Source organism: Eumetopias jubatus, unplaced genomic scaffold, assembly GCF_037043125.1.
Source record: "Eumetopias jubatus isolate StellerSeaLion01/CBP00866 unplaced genomic scaffold, mEumJub1_p1.0 scaffold_16, whole genome shotgun sequence".
NCBI lineage: Eukaryota > Metazoa > Chordata > Mammalia > Carnivora > Otariidae > Eumetopias > Eumetopias jubatus.
In genome coordinates this window covers 92,289,456-92,313,787 of record NW_028274822.1, presented here as the reverse complement: position 1 = coordinate 92,313,787, position 24,332 = coordinate 92,289,456, and the positions used below count along the sequence as shown (strand labels likewise).

The following is a 24,332-nucleotide window of genomic DNA, read 5'->3' as shown; positions in this document are numbered from 1 at the left end:
GGAGAAATAGATCCACAATTACAAGTGGAGACATCAGCATTCCTCTCTGGGCCATAGATAGGATGGGGAGACAGAAAATCAGCAAGGGGTTTAGAAGAAATGAGCAACACGATGGACCATCTGGATGTAATTGGCATTTATGGGACACTCCACCCAACAACAGCAGAACACACAAGAGCGCATGAAACATTCACCAAGACAGTCCATATCCTAGGCCATAAAATAAATCCTCATTAATGTAGATAAGTGAAGTCAGGCCAGGTATGTTCTCTGGGCATAATGAAATTGAACCAGAAATCAATCACAGAAAGATAACAGGTAAATTTCCAGCTACTCAGAAATTAAACAACACGTTTCCAACCAATCCACAGGTAAAAGAGGAACGCTCAACGGAAGCTAGAAAATAGTTTCAACTGGGTGAAAATGAAAATCCGACTTACGAGAACTGGTGGGGTGCCGCCTGAGGGGGAAATGTACAGGCCCAAATCTGTCCTCTGAGCTTCCACGTGAGGGAACTAGAAAAGAAACAGCAAAGTAAACCCAAATCGAGCAAAAGGAAAGAAACGAGTTTTGCCAAGTCATTATATGTCACCCAGAATTTCTGAGCGGGAAAGTTCTTGCAGAAAGTAAGGTATCTCAGCAACCTCTCTGCTTCCAAGCCCTCAGTGACGCACAATAACTCACCGGAGAGGTTACTTACTAATACGTCCCTCCCCACTGCGGCCCCACATAGCTTCCCGAAACGGCCATCCCCTTCCCCTTCCTGTTGTGTCCCAGCTGAGCATCTCCCAGGCGGCCAGCCGCCCCCCCACCCTTGCCCCTCCGGCTCCCTCTTCACACGACGCCACAGGAGCTCCCCTGCCCCTCTCCATCCGAAAGCCAACTGCTGCCAATATCCCCAGCCTCTGTCCCACAACCTGAAACCCAATATTAAGGTGCTTTTTGAAGTGTCTTACTTGCATTGTTTCATCTAGTGTTTCTGATAATCCTATAATGTAGGTACTAATTGTTTCTATATTTTTTAAGCAAGGAAACGGAGTCACAGACCATTAGATCACTTGCCAAAGACGACACAAGTAATAAAAAGAGGAGCAGGTGATTGAGCCCAGACAGCCCGGCTCCTGAGTTAATACTCTTATCCAACGACTTCACAGTCAGCCTCCCTTTCTGAGCGCCCAGGGCATCATGCCTGTCTGTGACCTGCCTTAAATTCTGCCTTGAATTCTGAGTGTTTGTGTCTTTATCTTCATTCTCTTACTAGATTATTAGTTCCCAGAGCACAAAGGCCACATCATATCAACTTGTATGGAATCAAATTCAGGGTTCATACAAATTTGTGGGGTGAGGGAGGGAGGGAACGTATATTAGTTAGGGTTCTCCAGAGGAGAGAGAGAATTGGCTCATGTGATTGTGGACGCTGAGAAGTCATGAGCTAGAATTCGACACCTGCCTTCTTTCTTACAACCACTGCCTCCATTCGCCCAGTGAAGCCTTTTTTAACGTGTCCATGTCCTCACAGAGATTCAGCTATGGCCAGGCAGCAGCAGTCCGTGGATTACCTACACATGTGCCCATCGATCCATCAACAGAGCAGACTGAGCTCCCCACCCTCTGTATCCATCTGCCACCATCTCTCAGAGAATTTGTGTATCATTAAATATTTATGGAGCATCTACTGTACCCCAGATACTCTTCCAATGACTGGGGATGGAGTCGTCAACAAAAAAACCCGTGTCTGCCCTCAAGGAATTTCTATTCCAGTGGTGGGGGGCGGGGGAGAGAAACACACAAGTACACAAAAAGTGAGAAATTTGAAAACGTTGATGAGTGCTTTAAATAAACTAAACTAAAATGCCATTTGATGTTCTTGACCGGGGGGAGGGGGAGTGTGTAGATGTAGGGCTGCAGTTGACGGTGAGGGAAGAACATCTTGGCTGAACAGGTGATATGGGAGCAGATGCTGAATGATTGGATGGATCCAGGCATCTGAAGGAAGAGTGAGCCACACAGGAGAACGCCAGATCCTTAAGGCACAAACGAGCCTGGTGTTGATGAGAATTAGAAAAACCGATGTGGCCAGAACAGGGTAAGCAAAGGAGGTTGGAAACAGGTCGGGCCAGAGGCCATGAAAGGGGCAGGACTGGGTTGAACATGGAATGGGAAGCCACCGGAAGGCTTCAAGAGCCCAGCATTTGAGTTAATTTACGTTTGTAGAGATTGCTGGGGCTGCCGTATGGACGGTGGACTGTCGGAGGCAGAGGACCACGGGACGCAGAAAGTGTGGTTTAGAAGCTTCTTGGAGACATCCACCCAAGAGGTCATGGCGGCTCAGCCAGGGTGGTTGGGGGGCAGGAAGTAGGATAACCCAAGATGTGCTTTGGGAAATAGAGTGGTGAGGGCGTAATGTGAACCGGATGAGGCCGAGGAGGGGATCTGGGTGTTTGGTTTGAGCAAGCAGGTAGATGGTCATACGATTTAATAAGAACGAATCTGGAAGGGAACAGGCTGGTGGCAGGCGGGGACTGGCATCAAGGAGAAGGAGGTGCTGGAACCACCAGAAGCCCAGAATTCAACAGATAACCAACCGCCCAGCGGTTCCCTGCTCCGCCAGGGCCCGTGTGGGTCTGAGAAAGTGATTGCTGTGAGCTGAGGGCAGATGGGTCCCATCCTCGCCCTGCCGCCATGTTGGGGGCCCTTCAGGAGTGGCCTGGACACTGGCGACACTCACTGGGTGTTGTGAGGCAATCGACAGAGTGGAAACCCTTCTGGGAACAGGCTTACCCCTGGGACCCACCAGCAGCAGCTCTACACTGAGGCACAGGAAGGGGCACGGGGACCCCAAGGGCTCCTGGAGGCCTCACATCTCACGGCGGAATCACAGATTTCCACATCGTGGGCTGGTGAAGCTCTCGAGAATTCACACGTTGCCCACAAGAACCACTTCAGAAACCACTTGCATAACTAAAAATGTCCTTGTTGAGTTTTCGGTTTGTAATTTGAAGGGGGTGGAAATCCCCACTTCTCAGCTCGCTTTCTGAAGTGTGCCTCTCCTTCAGGAGCAGCCCCACCGTGTCCCTGCCTGGGGCCCGGCAGCTGGGGCTGTTAACAAAAGAACCTTTCACTGCCCCGCAGACATCTCCCTCCTATCCTGCGGGGCTCACCCATATTTATTTGTTTTCAATGTGGTGTTTTGCTAAGAGTCCGTGGAATGCACCTCCCTTGCCAATTGAGCTGGAACAGAACAGGCAAAGAGGCAGCTGACACCACAGTCAATTCCTTAAAAGTAACTTTTGAAAAAACAGGGAGGAAGTGCCTCTCTGTTTCTCTTCCTCGTACAGCTATCATGAATCTTTCCAGAATAAAAGGTCCTCCCCTTTTACCTTTTCTTCTGAGACCCGAGAGCCCAATTAGCCCCAGTATCAACTTCTGAGCGCTCACAGCCCAACCAAAGTCTGTTCTTTAACGAAGTCACTTGGAATTCAATAAATTAGATGTCATTTTGGCAAGTGGATGTGACAAAGGGGGAGGGAGATGAACTTAGTAAAACTCTCCCTTTCGAGCCAGCAGAAGTTTCATCAGGGTGGTTTTTTTTTTTTTTACCTCTCACTTTACCTCAGAAAAAGATAATCTATAGTTACATTTAAAAAAAAAAAAGACAATTTCTCTTGGAATTTGGTTGGTAATATAGCTCAGAGATCCCTATGCATTCCTGGTCCTAAATTGTTTAGTAAATCCTGGGAGAGAAGAGCTTGACGAACTCCCAGCTGTTCGGTTTCATTCCTGCCTGGCCCCATTTCCTATAAAGCCTTACAGCCCATGAGAATTCCAGAGAAGATGGGTTATCTCATATTGCACTGTTTCTAAAATAAAGTGGCAGTGCCGTTGACTGTCTAATGGGTTTGACACTCCTCTCCTCAGAAAAGGAATTAAAAAGATGGTCCAATGCAGGATTTTGCTGTTTTGTGTTGGGGGATGGTTTCGAGGACCAAAGCCCCCCACAGCGTGCATGTCAATGTGGGTCCTGAGATGGAGAGGCCGATATAGATGCTCAAACTGTACTTTTGAAATAACACTCAGCACCCTGGCCTTGGGGGGAAGAGGGACTGTGGAGCATACACGCCCAGCGATGACTAACGGTCATTATCTAGTATCTTCACGTTTGCCACAGATAGGATTGTCTGAGGTACAGAACTAAGATACCTACATAGTTAATGTGTCTTCGTCCAAATTATTTTTATTTCCTTGACCCTAAATTTTGGAGGTCTATTAACCACACTTAAGAAATCATCTAACTCAGAATGTGCAGAATTGTTGGAAACACAGGTTTTACACCCTGAATTCATCTTTCTCTCGCACTTAATGAAATTGCCAGTTGTTCCATATCACTAAATGAAAACACACCATTTATGCAATGATTTAAGATCATATTTCCTGGGGCACCTGGGTGGCTCACTCAGTTAAGCGCCTGACTCTTGGTTTCAGCTCGGGTCATGATCTCAGGGTTCTGGGATCAAGCCCTGCATCAGGCACCGCGCTCCGTGGGGAGTCTGCTTCTCCCTCTGCCCCTCCCCCCGCTGATGCTCTCTCTTTCCCTAAAATAAATAAATAAATCTTTTCTGAAAAAAAAAAAAAGATCCTATTTCCTGAATCCTGAATGTAATCTCCCTTACAGGTTATTCTAAACTAGTTAATTATTATTATTAATGTTAATATGCTGGTTGCATGGGTATCATTTATGTGACCTGTTCCTTTTCTGTGCCTTTATCAAATTATACCTATAATGGCATATTATTTCCCTCATACATACATGTACTTAGAGATGATCAGACAAAGAGTATGCCAAGTAATAATTATAAATGTAGGAAATAATAGCATTTCTAATCTATTTAAATTAATGATATTAAGCTACTGAAAAGTGTATTCCTCTGAAATCATTTGGTTCAGGTTACAAATCGTAGCCTGTAGTGGGGGATGGTGGATTGGCCAAAGTCCACTTGAGAACTGGGGCACATCCTAGGGCAAAATTTTCCCAATGTAGACACTGACAATGTCAGGAAAATCTTTCCAAAATCATTTGCAAGATCAGAACGAAACACTTCTTTGGAGCACAAAGCACTCAGCAGGGTATTGTGTGAGGAAGGAATAACCTACTGATTATAAACGAGCAGAGCCGACTGACATTTACTGCGTGGACTCAAACATCTTCTTCAGACCTACAGGCACAGCCGTGACATAAGCAGGGGGCGAACCCTTGCTTGTAGCCCCACTCCAAAAGTATTACTACATCTACACCCAGTCTTGTTTTCCTTTGAGTAGGAAAACAGCCTTGAATCTGTGCAGGTGCTGCACAGAATATATGAAGGAATGCAGAATCCAAGACCTCCGAGCACCATGGAAGAGGCAGCAGAGCAATGGAGTTTTCAAATTCTGGAAGAGGAAAAAATATATCTGAAATCATGACTTTTTTTGAGATTTTTAATACAAACATATTTCTAGTTTGATCCTAGACATTTTGTCTCCTCAAAATGAGGAGTTCCTCAACCAGGCTGCACCAGGTAGTGCCAAGTCCTGGTAGAAGGAGGTAAGATTGTCACCTTTTCCCACAGCCGTGTTTATCACTATTGTCCTCATCATCATAGATATCACCTTCATCATCATCATCATACACATCACCTTCATCATCATCACCATCATCATAGACATCACCTTCATCATCATCATCATAGACATCACCTTCATCATCATCACCATCATCTTCATCGCCATCATCTTCATCATCATCCTCATAGTGAACCCTTATAGCACAGCAACAATGTGCAGACCTTATTCGAAGTGCCTACCTACAGTAATTCATTAAATCCCTACAATGATCCTATCAGGATATATGCAATTTGTCATCACTGCTTTGCAGATGAGGAAGTGAAGTGAAGCCCAGAGAGGTGATTAAGTTCCCACGGTCACACAGTTTCTGAGTAGGGGAGTAAAGATTCACACCAGGAAGTCATACTCCAGCATCCACGTTTCCAACCACTGCACTGTACAGCCACACTATGTCCTAATATTCCAAAAGAAAAATATTTTGCAAAATATTTTTCTTTCTCTTCTTTCTCATTCACTCACCTCAGACACATGGCTCACATTCACAGGTACCACTGAAGGGTTTATTTTTAAGTTTTTACAGTGATTTTGTGTGCGACGATTCAAAGGCTTTGGAAACCTTCCCAGTCTCGTGGCATTTTCCTTGCAAGAGAATGCTTCTTTCTTTAATAGAAAAAACCCTTCGTATTCCATCCCAGCTTGAGCCTTTATCAATGGTCCCTTCTGGTACGCCACAATAATAAAGCATGGGAGCAGTGGCCGATATGCCCAGCATACTCTCATTAGGAGAGAAAGAGTGCCACTCACACTTTGCTCTGCCTGAAATAAAGTCCAAGGCGCCTTACGAAGAATTTTAAATTTGCGAGTCCATGTGGAACAAGAAAACAAAATCACTGTGCAGTGAAAGTGTTTATAACAATTTACAGGGCACACTTTTTTTTCTAGTTGAGGGGAAAATATGATGTAGAGGCAATTAGATATAAACTTTTGGCAGGGGCTCAAGAATGACGAATACAAGAAAACATAAATGTAATGAGGAGCCAACAAAACTTCTCCATATGTTACTTTCCCAGCACACTTGAGTTAAGATGACTATAAAATGTGTTGCCAGATAGGTTATGCCATGGTTGCATAGAAAAGAATTCTTGCTAGATTGTTTCTGCCACGTTAGCTACGCCAAACAGGAACTAATAAACAAGTATATACATAGTAACCATTATGCAGTCAAACAAGTAATGATTTAACCTGAATATACTGTCGCAATTTGGTCTTTTGCAAGGTTGAAATACATAGTGAAGAGGAACATGGTATCAAGGAGAAAAACAACTTTGTGAAGGATGCTGAAACCAGAAAAGAAACATACCAAGATAGTGACAAAATCTGACATCGGAGCTCTGTCAGGGAGGGCCGTGTCTGCTGCCGACCCGTTTGCTGGCCGCGAAAGGAAAACGTATGACTGGTCCAGCGGAGGAAAACGCCAGTGGTGATTGCTGGCTGCAGGCACAGCTGCATCCAGGAGCTCGTGCGAACTGGCCTGAGGTCCTGTCCCGCAGCTTTGCCCTCCCCACGTCGGTCTTTTCCTCAGCCCCTCTGCTCATGCTGGAAAGTTGTGGGAAGTCATTAGCAGCTCCAGGCGTGGGCTCCCTCTCTGACTCATTGTGACTATGTCTTCAGACTCATTTCCGATAAACACCACAGAGAAATCGCAACCACCTAAATCTCAGTTAACAAGGAATGGGAGAGAAAGCCTGATTAGTTTATGCAAACGAATATAAAGGACAAAGGGGCACCTCCAGGAGAGAACACTACCCCAGGGAACCCTGGCTTGCTGCAGATATTTAAGAGGCGAAATCCTCAACATGATAGGGATTTTAGGAAATGTAAAGAAATCCAAGATTACTTCTTCCCTGGTAATGGAAGCAAGTCATCAAACTATAAATTTTAGAGGCTTCAGAACCACCCCCAAATTCTTCAGAACTGGCAGAATAAACATTCCTATTTTGTAGGACTGCGTAGCAGCCGAAAGAATGAGTAAGGATCTGCAGGTGCTAACGTGGAGACTCTCCAAGACAAGCCGCGTGAAAACAAACGAGTGACAGAACCGTCGGAATAATGTGACACCATTCGTGTAAAAACACACACAGACACATGCACTTTCTCTCTGGGACACACATAAAGGTATGTAGAGGCACAGGAAAGTTCTGGGAAGAAAGAGAGGAGAATACGCCTCTGGAAACAGAGGAGGGGGTCAGAAGTCGGAGGCCCTTGTATATAATATTTCACATCTTTACAGGAAGCATGCGTCCCACACATGACATAGGCCATTAAAATCCTGTTTTATAAAAGTTTGGAGCACATAGTAGGGCATTTCATTTTAAGAAACCAGCTGTTAGGGGCGCCTGGGTGGCTCAGATGGTTAAGCGTCTGCCTTCAGCTCAGGTCATAATCTCAGGGTCCTGGGATCGAGCCCCCGCATCGGGCTCCCTGCTCAGTGGGGAGTCGGCTTCTCCCGTTCCCTCTGCCTCTCCCCTTGCTTGTGCTCTCTCTCCCTCTCAAGTAAATAAACCAATCTTTAAAAAAAAAGAAAGAAAGAAACCAGCTGTTACATGCTTCTTTTTTTTTTTTCCATATATACACAATTCCACCTTACAACATTCAGGAATTTCAGATGAATGGCAGAGGCAGCCCCTCCTCCCAAACCACACAAACCAGGAGTACCTCTTGCTTCGGCTTACATGCAGAAAACAAAGACCATTCTCTACCAATCTGAAGACTTTAAAATAGCAGATGAAAGAATGCCATATGTTCTTAAAGCTCCTGACCTCTCTCCACGTCTATATTTAGCATGAGATTCTTCAGATGAATAACTGCTTGTTTGGGGAAACGTCAGCTGCCCCACTCTGCGTCTGCCTTCTTTAGTCAGAAACGGGTGTTTGGAAAACCAAAGTCCCCACTTTGTATTGTCCGGTTGGGCCCTCGTGGGAACTAGCCATCAGTCGGAAACACGTTTCAAGGACGGTGCGTGATTGCTCACGGGGGGTGAGAAGGGACGTGGATTGGCCCACCGCGTGACTCCTGACCCGGGGCATCCACAGCCTTGCTGGCGGGACAGCCGGGGCCCAGCGGCGAGGGACAGCGGGCAGGAGAGAAGCGGTGTGTGGCAAGCAGCTGCAGGCCGCGTGCGGCTGAGGGCACCTCTCCCCGCTCGCAGCTGTGGGAGGAGCCGTGGTGCCCAGGCAGGGGCTGGGCGGTGGGTAGTCTGACCTGCTTCATACAGTGCAGTTCTGCAGAGGCTTTGCTTCAGCAAATGGGCCCCAGTGCTGCGTAGGATGTTGTGTTCAGTGTTTACATGGGTCCTGCCCCCACGGCTCCCCAAAACTCTCCCATGTGCCCACCCACTACCCTGTGCCGGGAGAGCCCCCACGTCTGCTCTGCCTCCGGGCCACACACAAAGGCTTGAGTCAGCGGACGGGAATCGACAGAAGGTTCCCGTGAGCGTTCCTTACGCTCCGTGTGGAAGGAGCCTGACGCATAGAGACCGGATCAACAAGCGATCTCTTGCCCTCCGGCTTCGGTCGGGTTCTGGGAGGCAGGCCTCTACGGATCAGGGGCTGCCCAGGGAGGCCTGGTGTCCCCGGGAGGGGTGTGAGGAGCTGGTTCTGGGAGGCAGGAAGAAGCTGGAAAACTCAGGGTAGAGAGCCATTTCTGGGACCATGAGGCTTCCGAAAAGAGGAGGTGCAAATGGCCAAAGATCACACAAGCGACTGAGCAACATCATTAGTCATGAGGAAATACGAATTAAAACCAGCGTGATTTCCCACTCTGCGCACCCCAGAATGGCTAAAACAACACGGGCTGACTACCCCAAGTGTTGGCGAGGACACGGGAGAGTCTGAGCTCACACACGTTGCTGGGAAGGTGAGGACCGGCCGTGTCTGCCACAGTGACACCCTAAGGGAGAGCTGCTGGGTCCCGGAGGGTCAGAAAGCAGGAGGACGTGCTTGGGAGGAGACACACCGGTCCTGGGAATATGGTTCTTTCCACAAGGCACACGTGAGGGCTCCATTTTGCAAGACTTCTGATTTCTCTGGGGTTTTTTGTTTTTGTTTTTTTGGAGAAGCTGGAAATTCTAAATTTTGTTTAAAACCTTTGTATGGTCCAACATTGCCAGCTAATGTGAATATTCTGAAAAGATGTGTGCAGTCCAAAAAAGGCCTGAGGCCTGCCAGTTTTCAGGCTCTGTGAAGGGAGCAGTATGGACCAATTTACAAAAGTGATTTGACAAAGAAAATAAAACCACCCGGCTCAGAGATCATCACAGTCATTTAAATGCCTGAGGCAGTGAGCGTGGCCACCTCACCCCCTCCCCAGTCCATGCTCAGGATTAACCATTCCTGCAGAGCTGAGCACCGCCGAGCCCCACCTGGAGGGGGAGGTCAACCGGTCTCTGCCCCGCCATGCCTTTCAAGACGCACACACCTGTGAGGCTCTTGGAGCTCCTTAGGCCTCACTCCCGTGACCCCCCCTAAGTGATACAAAGTGGTGCTCTGGGGGGCGCCTGGGAGGCTCAGTCGGTTGAGCATCTGACTCTTGATTTTGGCTCAGGTCTTGATCCCAGGGTTGTGAGGTTGAGCCCCACATCGGGGTCCATGCGGGGCGTGGAATTTCCTTAAGATTCTTTCTCTCCCTCTCCCTCTGCCCTTATGCCCCCATAAAAAAAAATGGTGTTCTACGAAGATGTGAAGACATCCATTCTCGACGAGGAAAACAGAACTTGCAACTCAGAAAAAGACGATTTCTACTTTTAGCTTCCTTGATAAGTCTGCATTCCCTCGTGGTGTTAAATGTTGCTTAGATTTATAATAGAAAGCAATTAACAGACAAATTCACCACCTTCAGCTAATGTGGATCCCTTCAAAATGCAATGTTTCTCCAGAAACAGATGAAAGCCAGGCTTAAGGGATCATTGTGTGAGGCAATTCCTTTCATATCTTTTAAAAAAATGATTACAGACAAATTTGCTTTGCCAAAAAGCCAACGCCTAGTACACTTGTACTTTATTTTCCTGGCATCTCTCAGTCCCTTAATTTTTTTGCAATTAGGGAAATATTTGATGATGATAGCAGCTCACTTTGGGGCCAGGTACCCTCCTCCCTTCTCCTCCCTCCCTGGCCCCTCCAACCCCTCCAGCTTTTCCCAAAATTGCCTCCCCGTGGGGAAATTTAACCTCTGACCCCTGCAGCTTACTTTTACTGCCTGTGCGTTATCTTGATCCAAAATGTAGAGTCTCATTCCAAATTCTCCCAGCAAAAGGAGAGCATATTCCAAGTCAAGGCTGACCCCCAGCGATCCTCACACTGGATGGTAAATGCAATGGCAGCACAGGCCCAGAAGAGACAAGACCCGGGTGTGAACCCCAGCTCTGCTCCTTGCTAGCTGAACAGCCCCATCTGTGGCCTGTGAACCGTCGTTTCCTCATCTGTAAAATGGAGACAAGGGTGTTTATGCCCAGGGGCTGTGCTCAGGACTGAGATTGCCCCCCACCTCACCACCCCCCCCCCCGTTGCCTGAAAGCCTGAGAAAGAATGATATTCCCAAGACCCCTCCGCATGCAGGTCCAGCCCCGGGGGCGAGGCGCCTCTCCGGCCTTCGCATCCCAAGAGACACCGGGGCAGTCCGCTCACATCCTGGCCTCAGCTGCGACTCCTCCAGCCCAGCCTTCCTGAGCCACCCTGGTTGGCTCTGTTACCCAAGCCCGACCCTCCAGCCCCCCGACAATTCTGTGAACTCTCAACATTCTTTCAAAATGTTCCTTTTTGCACAAGAGAGTCCGTGTCAATCTACGGTTCGCAACCAAGGGACTGACTAATATGCTTGATATCAGCGGGGGAAAATGTTTACGCATACTTTGTTCTCAGCCAAGCTGGCCACCCCCATCTCCCCACAACTAGATGTGATGCAACGGCCAAGCGGCACACCCTTGGCAAGGTCTCCACGAACTTGTCCTGTGAATTTACGACACTACAATCAGCCAGGCCTGGTCATCATTTGGCCATAAACTGTGCACTGGCAGAGCAGACCCATGAGGGCGGTGACCTCCAAGAGTAATCTCTGATTTCTGAGCGTTCGGATAAACCCTGAGTTGCTTAGCAGAAGGGCCGGACACGGCCTCCTCCAGAGATTCTGCACCCGTGTCTCCGTTCTGGAGATGGCATCTCAGGGGAGGGGACTCTCGGGGACCCTAAGGGACACTGTCTTCTTGCATCGACTCGGGCCAGCCACAGTCCCGGCGCCATGCAGTGGGGATGGCTGCCCTGTGATTCTCTTCGCTCGGCTCTCTCCCCGGATCTGAAAGAAAGCCTGTTTTAGGTAAGACGAAGCCAGCAGCCCAAACAAGCACATCCAAAAGCATCGGATGCTGATGCAGAACAGGTGTTTATTTCTCGTTCACCGTTACCCCACTGCGTGGCTTCCTCGCGTGGCGATCCAGGGACCCGGTGTCCCCAGCCTGCTGCCTACAGCAAGCCAGGCACACGACACAGGGGACGGCTGCTGATGTGGAAGATTTACGGTCAGCCGTTGCACCCTCATGCCGTCGGCCACGCCTGCCTGCCCAGGGGTCCAGGGCATCACACCGTGTTCCCAGGAAGAAAGGAACGTGCTGGCCGACAGCAACCTCCGACACCTGGACACCCCAGGCTGGAATGAGCGAGACCCCAGCAAGCAGCCCCTCCGGTGCGCTCCTGAGCAGCATGTTGCCTGAGGGGACCGGGGTCCAGGTGGGGCAGCCTGTTTACTCCTGCAAGCTGAGTCCAGGACAAGACAGGAGCTGTGGCTCCAACCGGCCGCTCCAAGTTTGGCGTGCGGAAACACCAGAGCATTTGTTCAGGGGCTGAGATGACGAGCAGAGGGCGGGTCACTGGCCGGGGAGGTCAGGGTGGCAGTCTCCAGGCGGAGCCTACGGCAGGTCACTGGCTGACCCTCGGAGCTCTGAGGTCATGGGGCTCTCCGTCTCCTTGTTACCCGCACCCCCACCAACAGAAGGAAATGGACGCCACAGAACAGCTAACCCAATGTCCTGCTCACGCTCTGCACCCGACACAGATCAGGGAGGGAGCTCAGTACCTCCTTCCCCTGGAAACCCACCAAGCTGAGGGAGGGGAAGGGGACACTTGGCGTACCCAGCCCTCTCTGTGACGGTTTCCGGCTTCTCCGGCGCCAGCCCTGTGTCTCCAGGACTTTCAGTAGGAGAATCCTGTGCCGGCACCTGCTACGCGGTTCAGGCCGCCCTCTGGTGGGGAGTCCGGGGCACATCTCGGTTTCCTGGGCCCAAGGTCAGGCGTAGGATCTGTGCTCACACTTTGCAGGGGCGCGTGTGTCCGAGGAAACGTACACAACTTCCTGTAGGGAGAGGAGAGCCTTCAGTCCCCACATCCCCATGGTGCGCACAGGGGCCTTACACCACCAGGCCGGCCGCTGACCCGGCGCTCTGCTCCCACCCTCCCAGGTCCTGCACCTCCCCTGGTCACGAGGAGGTATTCTCCCCCCCCAGTGTTCCAGCCACGTGCCCCTGGGGGCTTTGCACCACGGCTCCCTCCCTCCCCCCAGGCCCCATCCATCCCGCAAACCCCTGCCCCGCACTCTTCCCTGACCCCTGCCCTCCGCTGCGCTACATTGCTCACAGCATTAGCAAGTTAGCAGTTACCCGTCTGTGTTTCCCAAACGACACCAGTAGCTTCAACGGGACAGGGGCCAAGTTCCATGTTACTCATGATTTCTCCTGCCACGCGGTGGGCACGCAGCATTCTTGAGTGAACAGAGGCCATGAACGAGGCCGTGAGGCTCCGTGTGGTGCCACCGTTCTCCAGTGTGGTCCAAGCACCAGCAGCGGCAGAATCCGCCAGAGCTGGTCCAAAACGCAGGCCCTGGGGCCGGTGAGTCAGTCTGCAGCCTGGCTCGCCTCCCTCGCCGACCCTGGGGCCTGTGGCAGCTGGAGAGGCGCCCCCTTCACTAAAACTCTGCCCCTTTCCCTTTTTTCAAACATCAAGGCCTAATAGCCTCTAAAATCTCAGGAACCCCTAAAGCAGCCACACGGGACAGCACCGTGGTCCCACAAGCCATCCTGATGGTTCCCAGGGCTCGGAGCCTGAGCTGTGTGCCCGCAGCCCCCACAGGTGATGGCCCGGTGACACCCACGCTGAGAAACGCTGTCGCCCGAGGAGCCACCCCAGAGTCTGGCTCGCTGTGCTACGTTTCATTTCATATGTTCAGTCCCTGGTCTGCCAGAGACACCATCTCATTTCTGCTCGGCACATTACGGGATTTCAGGTCATGGGTCCATGCACGGAACAATCTCCCTAAAAGTCTCATAGGGAGTGCGAGCAGGTAACTGCTCCTCGTCAAAGTGCGCACACCTGCCTCCGCTTGAAATAGGGCTTCCCAGCAGGGCTGTTCCCAGACAGGCTGGCTGGGGGGTGATGACGGGCAGGCCGGTGGAGTGACGGGCAGGCCGGGGGGGGGGGGTGACGGGCTGGCCGGGAAGGTGATGGACAGGCCGGGGGCGTGACAGGCAGGCTGGGGGTTGACAGGCTGGCCGGCGGGGCGACGGGCTAGCTGGCAGGGTCACGGACAGGCCGGCGGGGTGACGGGCAGGCCGGCGGGGTGATGGACAGACCGGGGGACTGACGGGCAGACTGGGGGTTGACGGGCTGGCTGGCAGGGTCACGGACAGGCCGGCGGGGTGACGGGCAGGCCGGCGGGGTGACATGCAGGCCGGCGGGGTGACGGGCTGGTGGGGTGATGGGCTGACCGGCGGGGTGATGGGCTGGCCGGGGGGGTGACGGGCAGGCTGGGGGGTGACAGACAGGCTGGGGGGGTGACGGGCAGGCTGGGGGGTGACGGGCAGGCCGGGGGTTGACGGGCAGGCCGGGGGGGGGGTGACGGGCAGGCCGGCGGGGTGACGGGCAGGCTGGGGGGTGACAGGCAGGTTGGGGGGGTGACGGGCAGGCTGGGGGGTGACGGGCTGGCCGGCGGGGTGACGGGCTGGCCGGCGGGGTGACGGGCTGGCCGGGGGGGGCGGTGATGGGCAGGCTGGCGGGGTGTGTGCCTCCCCGGGGGCCCCCGCGCCTCCGGGTGAAGGCCGTGAGCTCCAGCAGCCCCAGGGGAGAGCACGGCGATCCCTCCGCACCCAGCGGCAGTGCCCTGACACCCTGAAGGGCCTCAGCAGCTGTGAACACACAAGCTCTACGAGGACCACAGACATGTGACAAAGGAGCCCAGGTGGCCAAAGCGGCTCTTCACCCCAGATGACACGCCTGCCGTGGCTTTTCTTCCCCAACTCACAAGCCGGACGCAGCCACTGATAACAAGGACTCACCCTGTTCCCTTGTCCAGAAGGTATGCGGGCGGGAGGGATAACTAATGACCGTTCCCCCCCCCCTCCCGCCACCGGATCCTCGCCCCAGAAGTGTGGCCACAAGCGTGGAGCGTGAGTGCCCTCCTGTGGCCATCATGGGACTGACCGGTAAACATGGAGCGACGCCTAACCCAGTTCCAGCCGCCGGAGCTCAGAGTGACCTGAGGTCTCACACCGGGGCGCCTATGCTCCACGGGGTGGTGGGTACTTGCGTCACATAGAAGGTACGTGGGCAGTCAAGTCCCCCAGGACAGGTGCCTTCTGCTTTGCTCACCCACCATCACTGATCGGGAAAAGGGCCTGACACTCGTATGGAAGGGATTCACGGAAACAAACAGGTGAGGGTGGAGAAGGCTCGGTGAAGGGCCATAGGGGCAGAGCGTGGCCAGGGGAGGGCGAACCGTGATGCACAGAGTCCCGGAGGCTGGAAGCAGGCGCCCCCGGGCGAGGGCAGGGCCCAGCCGTGGCCAGCAGAGTGATGCCCCAAAATGCCCCTGTCCCAGTCCCCAGAGCCTGTGAAAACACCACCTCACGGGGCCAAGGGGCTTTGCAGGTGTGATTAGGTCAAAGGAGCTTGAGCTACAGAGGGGACCCTCCAGGTGAGCCCACGACTCGTGAGAGGGAGGAGGCAGAGGTCGGAGGGCTTTGGGGAGGGGCCCCCAGCAGAGGAAGGGGGCACCTCTAGAAGCTGGACGACCCCCAGAAGGAACACAGCCCGCTGACACTCGGACTTTTCACTTCAGACCTCCAGAACTGTGAGAGAATAAACTTGTTTGACGCCATTGTTTTTGTTTCAAAGGAGAGAAAACAGGAAAGAGTTTGCAGGGAGACACAGAGCAGGCAGAGAACAGGAAGCACAAAGGCCCTGGGGTTTGCAGGGGGCTGGCCCAACCGAGGGCAGCAGAGAGGGAGAGCTGGGGAGGGAGGCACAGAGCCGGCACCGCCAGATGCCTGGATTTTGAAGTATTGTAGCTATAGGAGTAGTTTAATTTTTAAAAAGATCGCCTGCAAGGTGTTCTTTCCATTTAACAGAATTCTGTCTAGGCCTGGGGAAACCTGGTGGAGCCGCATGTGTTTACCAGACAGGCAGAGCTTTGGCCTCACACGCGTTCATCCCCCCGGGCACCAGCCGGGACACAGCCGCCAGGGGGAGAATCATCTGATGAAAAATCACTTCATCATCTCGGGTGAAAGGGACTCATCTTGGTGATTTTCCAAACTTGACTGGTGGGAGGGTAATTCTGGGGCACTTTCTAAAATTACAGATTCCCAGGCCCGTCCCCTGAAGATGCTGACTCACTAAGTACAGGGTAGAGTCGGGATGTTTACGTGCTGCAGACAACCTCGATGATTTGAAATAGAAAATCTGGGCAGACCAGTCACAAGGAAGGTTACTAATCGAACCTGTCATCAAAAGCCTCCCCGTACAGAAAAGCCCAGAACGGGATGGTTTCACTGGTGAATTCTATCCAACAGGTAACGAGGAATGGGTACCGGTCCTTCCCAAACTCTTCCCCAGAAATAGAAGAGGCGGGGACATCTTCCCAAGTCCTTTTCCAAGACCAGTGCTACCTTGATTTCAAAGCCAGACAAGGACAGTACAAGGAAAGAAACAGGTGCAAAAAATCCTCCATAAAGTGCTAACAAACAATTCAACAGGACTTGTCTTGTTTTTTGTTTTTTAGAGAGACGGGGGAGGGAACAGAGGGAGAGAGACAACCTTAAGCAGGCTGCACACTCAGCACAGAGCCTGAGCCGGGTCTTGATCTCACGACCCTGAGATCACGACCTGAGCCGACATCAAGAGTCAGACGCCTCACCGGCTAAGCCCCCCAGGCGCCCCTCCACAGTACGTTAAAAGCATGATCAAGTGGGATTTATTCCAGGGGTGGGTCACACCACAGCCACAAATAAAGGATAAAAACCATAGGATCGTCTCCGTAGTTTCAGGAAAAGTATTTGACAAAACTCAACATCCTTTCTTGATAAAATCTCTCAACAGAGTGGGGTACAGAGGGAGCATAACGAGACCACATATGACAAGCCCAAAGAGGCTTTTTTCTAGCCCAACTTTGCTGCCCATTTTAATCGGGAACGGATGTTGACTTTTGCCCAATGCTCCGATTCTGTTGGGACGATCCCATGGTGTAGTGCAGATGGGCTTACCTGCACTGATTAACCTTTGCGTGCTAAACTAATTCTGCCTTTCTGGGATGATGCCTCCTGGGTCATGAAGTCTTATCCTCCTATGTGTTATTGGATTGGGTTTGCTAACACTTTAAGAATCTTTGCATCACTGAGCAAAATCAGTCAATCAGAGAAAGACATGTATCACATGACCTCACTGATATGAGGAATTCTTAATCTCAGGAACAAACTGAGGGTTGCTGGAGTGGTCGGGGGTGGGAGGGATGGGGTGGCTGGGTGATAGACATTGGGGAGGGTTTGTGCTACGGTGAGCGCTGTGAATTGTGTAAGACTGTTGAATCACAGATCTGTACTTCTGAAACAAATAATGCAATATATGCTAAGAAGAAAAAGAAGAAGAAGATAGCAGGAGGGGAAGAATGAAGGGGGGGAAATCGGAGGGGGAGATGAACCATGAGAGACGATGGACTCTGAAAAACAAACTGAGGGTTCTAGAGGGGAGGGGGGTGGGGGATGGGTTAGCCTGGTGATGGGTATTAAAGAGGGCACGTTCTGCCTGGAGCACTGGGTGTTATGCACAAACAATGAATCATGGAACACTACATCAAAAACTAATGATGTAATGTATGGGGATTAACATAACATAATAAAATAAAATTAAAAAAAAGAATCTTTGCATCAGTGTTCATGAGCAATCATAGTCAGGAGTTTACTTAATGTTTTTGTCTGGTTTGGGTACCAAGTACTGCTGGCCTCCAGTGAGTGGGGAAGTAATCCCTCCTCTTCAGTGTTCTGAAATTTGTGTAGAATTTGTATTATTCCTTATTCAGGTATTGGGTAGAATCTGCCCCAGAAGCCACCGGAGCCTATGGTTTTCTCTGCGGGGATTTTAATGCATCTTCACTATCTTTAGTGTGTAACCATGTGTCTTTAATAGACATGGGGCTGCTACGTAACTCGTGTCTTCTGCAGTGATCTTCTGGGAGTTTGCCATTCAAGGAATGTGCCCGCCATGCCCACGTGGTTGGATTTAATGGCGTGACATTATTTAGACTCTCCTGTTATTATCCCAATAACATCTTAATTTACCTCTGGTTCCTCGCAGTGTGTCTTGTTTTTAACCCTGACTAGAGGCTTATTAATTTTATTGACCTCTTCAAAGAACCAGCGTTTACTTTCATTGGGTTTCTCCTGTTACCTGTGTTTCTGTTTTGTTGATTTCCACTCTGACATTCAACCGTTTTTTTTTTTTCTTCTGCTCACAGCAAGTTTCATTTGCTCCCCTGTTAAGAATTTCTTAAGGTGAAAGCTAAGGTCATGGATCTGTGCCTTTTTCAACTCAAGTATCAGTGTTTAGTGCAATAACTGCCCCTTTTGGAAAACATTATGCCACAAATTCCCTCAAAGACCTGCCATAATGCATCTCACAAACCCTGATATGCTGTTTCCATTCTCATTCAGTTCAAAATACTAATTTCTCTTTTGATTCAGTGGTTTTGACTCATGGGTAGAAGTGTGTTATTTAGTCTCCAAATTCTTGGGTATTTTGCGGAGACTTTCCTCTTACTGGCTTCCAATTTTTCATTCCATGTTGTTAAAGAACATATTTTGTGTGAGGTCCTTTTAAATTTACTAAGACTTGTCTTATGGCCAGAAGATGGTGTTTCTTGGTAAATGTTTGCATGTACTTGAAGAGAATGTGTATTCTACTCCGGTTGGTTAGAGTGTTCTAGAAGCCTCTGTTGACTCAGCCTGGATGGTAATCTGCTCTATATCTTCACTGAGTACCTGTCCACTTGTTCTGCCAGTTGCTGAGAAGGGGTGTTAATCTGACTGTGGGGTTTTGTACTTCTCCTTGTACATTTATCAAATTTGCTTCATGTATTTTGATGGTCTCTTATTAGGTATGTGAAGGTTTGTAATTGTTAAGACCTCTTGATAAATTAATTCCCCTTAGAATTATGAAATGATGCTCTTCATCCTGGTTTCTTTGCTACAGTCTACTGTCATATAAATACGGTCAACCCAGCTCCCTTTTCATTAGTGTTAGCATGGTAAATCTTTGTCCATCCTTTTGCTTTTAACTAATTCATGACTTTATACTGAAAGTGAGTTTCCCAAGAAGGTAATGTAGAGCATGGTAACTATCTTTAAATACTACTATGCTATACATTTGGAAGTTGCTAAGAGAGTAGATCCTAAAAGTTCTCATCACGAGAAAAAGTATTGGTATAGCTATGTGTGTGGTGATGAGTAATAGACACTTTGTGGTCACTTCACAGGATCTACAGCATATCAAATCATTATGTTGTACACCTGAGACTAATATCATGTATGTCAGTTGTAGCCCAATTTCTAAGTAAATGAAGTGGGTTTCCTATAGGCGAATACAAGATTGCACGGTTGGACGATCTTTACCTTTTTATTGAGTGTTTCTGCCATTTACATGTAATGTGATTATTAGTAGGGTTAGACTTAAGTCTACTCTCTCGACATCTGCTCTCTATTTGCCCCATCTGTTCTTTTTCCCCTTTTTCCTCTTTTTCTGCTTTCTAGAGATTATTTCTAGTGATCCTATTTTACCTCCATTATCTGCTTATCGGTTACCTGTCTTTAAGTGGCTGTGTTCGAGTATATGGTGTACATCTAGAAGGTGTCACCATCTGCCTTCAAGTGACACTCCATCACTTAGGGTGTAGTGTAAAACCTCGTTAACAGTATACTCCATTTCAGCCTTGCTGGCCTTTATGCAACTGACACGGTACATTTTACCTGTGCCTATGTGATTAACCCTCACATTACAGGGCACCTGGTGGCTCAGTCGGATAAGCAGCCAACTCTTGGTTTCAGCTCAGGTCATGGTCTCGGGGTCCTGGGATCGAGCCCTGTGTGGGGCTCTGTGCTCAGTGGGGAGTCTGCTTTCAGATTTCTCTCCCTCTCCCTCTGCTCCTCCTCTACCCCCCTCACTCTTCTCTCTAAATTAAATAAATAAAGCTTTAAAAATAAATAAATAAACCTCACATTACATCAGTATTAATTTTGCTTTAAACAATCGTGTTACAAAGAGATTAAATGGTAAGAAAAATATGTACCCATATAGTTACCTTGTCTGGTATCCTTTTTCCTTGTATAGATCCAGATTTCACCTGGTGTCACTGTCCTGCATTTCTTATAGTGGAATCTCCAGGTAACTAATTCTTCTGGCCTTTGTATGCCCAAAAATGTCTTTATTTTGCCTCTGTTTTTGGAGGCTATTTTTTTCTAACTATAGAATTCCAAAATGTCAATTTGGGATTTTGTTTTCTGTCCAGTTCTTTAAAAATGCTGCTCTGTCTTCTCACTTACATTGTTTCAGATGCAAAATCCACTGCCCTTCTTATCTGTGCTTCTCTGGACACTGAACGTCTCTCCCCACCCTCCAGCTGCTTTTAAGACTTTCTTCTGGATCACTGGTTTTTAAGAAATGTGATTATAGCCTGCTTTCTGTAATTTTCTTCATGTCTCTTGTGTTTGGAGCTCATTGAAATTCTTGGGTTTGTGGGTGTGTAGTCTTTCATCAATTTGGAAGTATTTGAGCCCGTGTTTCCATTTGTCTCCATACCTCCTTTCCTTCAGGCTCCAGGTGTACCTATATCAGGACACTGAAGTTATCCCACAGATCACTGGTGCTCTGCTGATTTTATTCAGTTTTTGTACTGTTCCACTTTGGATATTTTCTATTTCTGCATCTTCCTATTCACTAATCTTCTGTCATGTCTCATCTGCCATTAATCCCCTCCAAAGTATTTTTTTATAGAACTGTTTTCATCTCTAGAGATCAATATTCCATGCCATGTTCAATCTTTCCTCTAGCTTCCTGACATATGGAACATAGTTACAGTAAGTGTGAGAATATCTTTTACTACTACTCTTAAAAGCTGTGCCATTTTCTGGATTGGTTTTTGAATCGATATTTCCTTTCATTATGGGTCACATTTTTTGGCTTCTTTGCATGCCTTATAATTTCTTATTGGTTGCCAAGCATTGTCTGTTTTACACTGTTGATTGTTGAATATTTTTGTATTCCTTTAAATATTCTCGAGCTTTGTTCTGGGATGTATTAAGCTATTTGGAAATAATTTAATCCCTTCAGGTCTTGATTTTAAGTTTTTAGGCAAGACTAGACCAACTTGTAAGTCTAAGTCCCATTCTGCACCATTTCTGAGGCAAAAGCCTTTACCTAAAATGCCCGTGAATTATGAAGTTTTCATCCTGACTGGTGGGAACATGAACTATTCTCAGCCACATGTGTGCTCTGAGATGCCTTTTCTCTAACCCTCTGGGAGTTCCCCCCATGCCCCACACTAGTACTCAGATAAAGACACAAAGAATGAACCTCTGCAGACCTATGAAGTTCTCCCTCTGCGACTCCCTCCAGGACCCCACCCTGCACACCCCAGTTGACTCTGCTCCTCTGACCCCCAAGTCCACACCCTGAACTCAGGGAGGATGCTGGGCTCCACCTGGGGCACCCTCCCAGGCCACAGCTTTCAAACTCTCGCTGGCAGTAAGCTGGAGTATTTGAGGGGCTCACCTCCCTTCTTGTCCATGTCAGAGATCCTGTTCGTTATTGCCTGAAGTTCAATGTCTTAAAAACCACTGTTTTATCTATTCTGTCCAGTCTTTTTTACTTGTTTCCGGTGTGTGTGTGGAGGGTGGGAGAAGTCCACCCTTCTCATCATGTATAAATAAATACTCTTTACTTAAGCCATTTTGATGTAGATATTCTGTCATGTGTGTAATAGAAAAATATACATTGACAAATACAACCGTCCACAATGCATTGTTTCATTTCACTTTCTCAAAGTGTCTTAAATTTTGTCAAGTGAAACTGTGCATGGGCTACCCAGAATCTTCTTTAAATGCCAATAACTCTAGTAGGAGCAAAGAGCTACCAACTTGTCTCAAGTTAATACAAATTTTTTCTGACGGCTTTTCACCCAGTAGCTGAGATTAGCCGGACTAAAAATGGAAAGTTTAGTTGGGGGAAGGACAGAAAAAGTTAGAAATCTGGAGAGGAAACAGAGTGCGGTTTGGTAGAATAATACACCTGGGTGGGAAGAGGCAAGAGCTATGTCCCAGGTGAGAATATTAGTGAGAAATACTCAAAGAGCCAGGAAGATGCCAAAGCATTAGGAGCAATCATATAAAAATGGCCACTTTGTAGGTCAAAGTGTAAAATATCTAATTTCATACAGTTCCACAAAATACTTTTTCCCCCACATTTTTCAGTGAGCTGATTGGCCCACCTCCAAACCTCGCTGCCAGGATGAAGAATGCTGCGTGGAACAGGTTAGCCACCTCACCCACAGCCCTGACTCCATCAAGAAGCAGAAGAACTCCCACGGAGCCTGCGGCAACACCACGGAAGCGTGGCCGACACAGTGAGCCAGCCACTCAAAAACCGTCCAAGCAAGTGGAATGGAAGATGGAAAGCTCCCAAGAGGGAGACAAGCCGGTGTATTCACCAAATGCGTAGAGTAATATTGTGCCCGGAGCAAGATCATTCTGGGTAGCAGCGCACGGAAGAGCCAAGGTAAGAAGTTTATCTTACTCCAAACGACATCAGACGTCATCGAGAGCGATGGAGTCCTACGGTTTGCCCTCCTCTTTTCAAACATGACTCTCGGGGCGCCTGGGAGGCTCAGTTGGTGAAGCGGCTGCCTTCGGCTCGGGTCATGATCTCGAGGTCCTGGGATCGAGTCCCGCGTCGGGCTCCCTGCTCCGCGGGGAGCCTGCTTCTCCCTCTGCCTGCGGCTCCCCCTGCTTGTGCTCTCTCTGCCAAACAAATAAATAAAATCTTAAAATAAATGACTCTAGAACGTGGTCAAATAAGACATCTGTGGACTAACCAGGAACTCAGTCTCCTACTTTCTACTTCCCTATTTCCACATAACTTTGCACATGAAGTTGTCAACATGAGACTTCATTTTAGAAACACAAGTCTGTTCCTAAGTTGAAGAATAATTCTCTTAGCTTAAATACAGAGAAAAAAAGAGAAACCCCCACTTTACTGGAATATATTGCTATTTAATGACCCATCAAAAAAGAGGTCTAGCTTGACCACAGGTTTTTAAAAGATGAGAGAGGGGCGCCTGGGTGGCTGAGTCGGTTGAGCATCTGACTCTTGGTCTCAGCTTAGGTCTTGAGTTCAAACCCCACGTTGGACTCCACACTGCACGTGGAGCTCACTTAAAAGATGAGAGGGAGTGTGTCAAAGGTTTTTGCAGAGAGTCTGAGAGCTGCAGAGAAGAGCATGAGCTATACCACCGAGGAGATAACCCCTCAATTTCCTTCTTTCTGCCCTTTCTGGGAGGGGAACAGCATTCCTGTGCTGCCCTCCTAAACCAGTATCATGGGGATTTCTCTCTCTGCTTTGGAAAGACCAACCACCAATGCCTTTTCTTCTCTAAAAACACTTCCAGTTCAGATCTTTCCTTCCCACCCCAGGTGTCCTCATCACTCAAGACCCTGACAAAAATCTTTTATGCCTCCAGTATAAGGCTGAAGTCAGTAGACCAATTCCTTATATAATTCTTGACTATAGAAAATATAGAAAGATGTGCATTTCATTTTAAGAAGACAGCACAACCTTTTCTGACATTTAAAACCGTACCATATGTCAGCCCGTCTGCGTGCTTCCCGTACCTCTGCTCCTGCAATCCTCAAAGCAGACCCGGGAGCTCAGTATTGCACGTGGTCTCATCTAACGGGTGGGGCAGGTAACAGGAAGAGAGCAAGTGGTCCGGGGCGCCCATCTGGCGGGGGCGGGGGAGCGGTGGTTACAGTTCAAGCCTAGCAGTCTGCTCCCAAAGCCCAGCACCACCACCTGGTAATGGTAATGCAAAACCAGAAACCCATTGCTCAATCTCCCTTCTGAGCACAGAAGACACAAAAATTAACAGAGGACGTAGAAATGCTATGACCAAGCAGGGTTCATTCCAGAAATTCAGCAATGATTGACATTAGGAAATCTATCAACATTAAAAAGTTACATCAAACAATGGAAGAGAAACCAAATTATTATGAGTAGAGGCTGAAAAGGCACTGTCAAAATTACTAACCATTTCTAGTAAAAGCTCTATACATAAAAATCTTAAATATGTTCAAAATTACTTGCCAAAGAAGGAAT

General features: G+C 48.9%; 1 long non-coding RNA gene across 1 annotated transcript; it reads right to left on the bottom strand.

The window, feature by feature from the left end:
* Window positions 1–5,364: 5,364 nt before the first annotated feature.
* Window positions 5,365–24,014, bottom strand: LOC114197820 (uncharacterized). Its single transcript, XR_003606963.2, has 7 exons — window positions 23,817–24,014; window positions 21,735–22,978; window positions 20,266–20,789; window positions 12,780–12,999; window positions 10,846–11,077; window positions 6,962–7,311; window positions 5,365–5,427 (listed from the first exon to the last, which is right to left on the bottom strand). It is a non-coding gene; the product is annotated as an uncharacterized LOC114197820 (long non-coding RNA).
* Window positions 24,015–24,332: the final 318 nt, after the last annotated feature.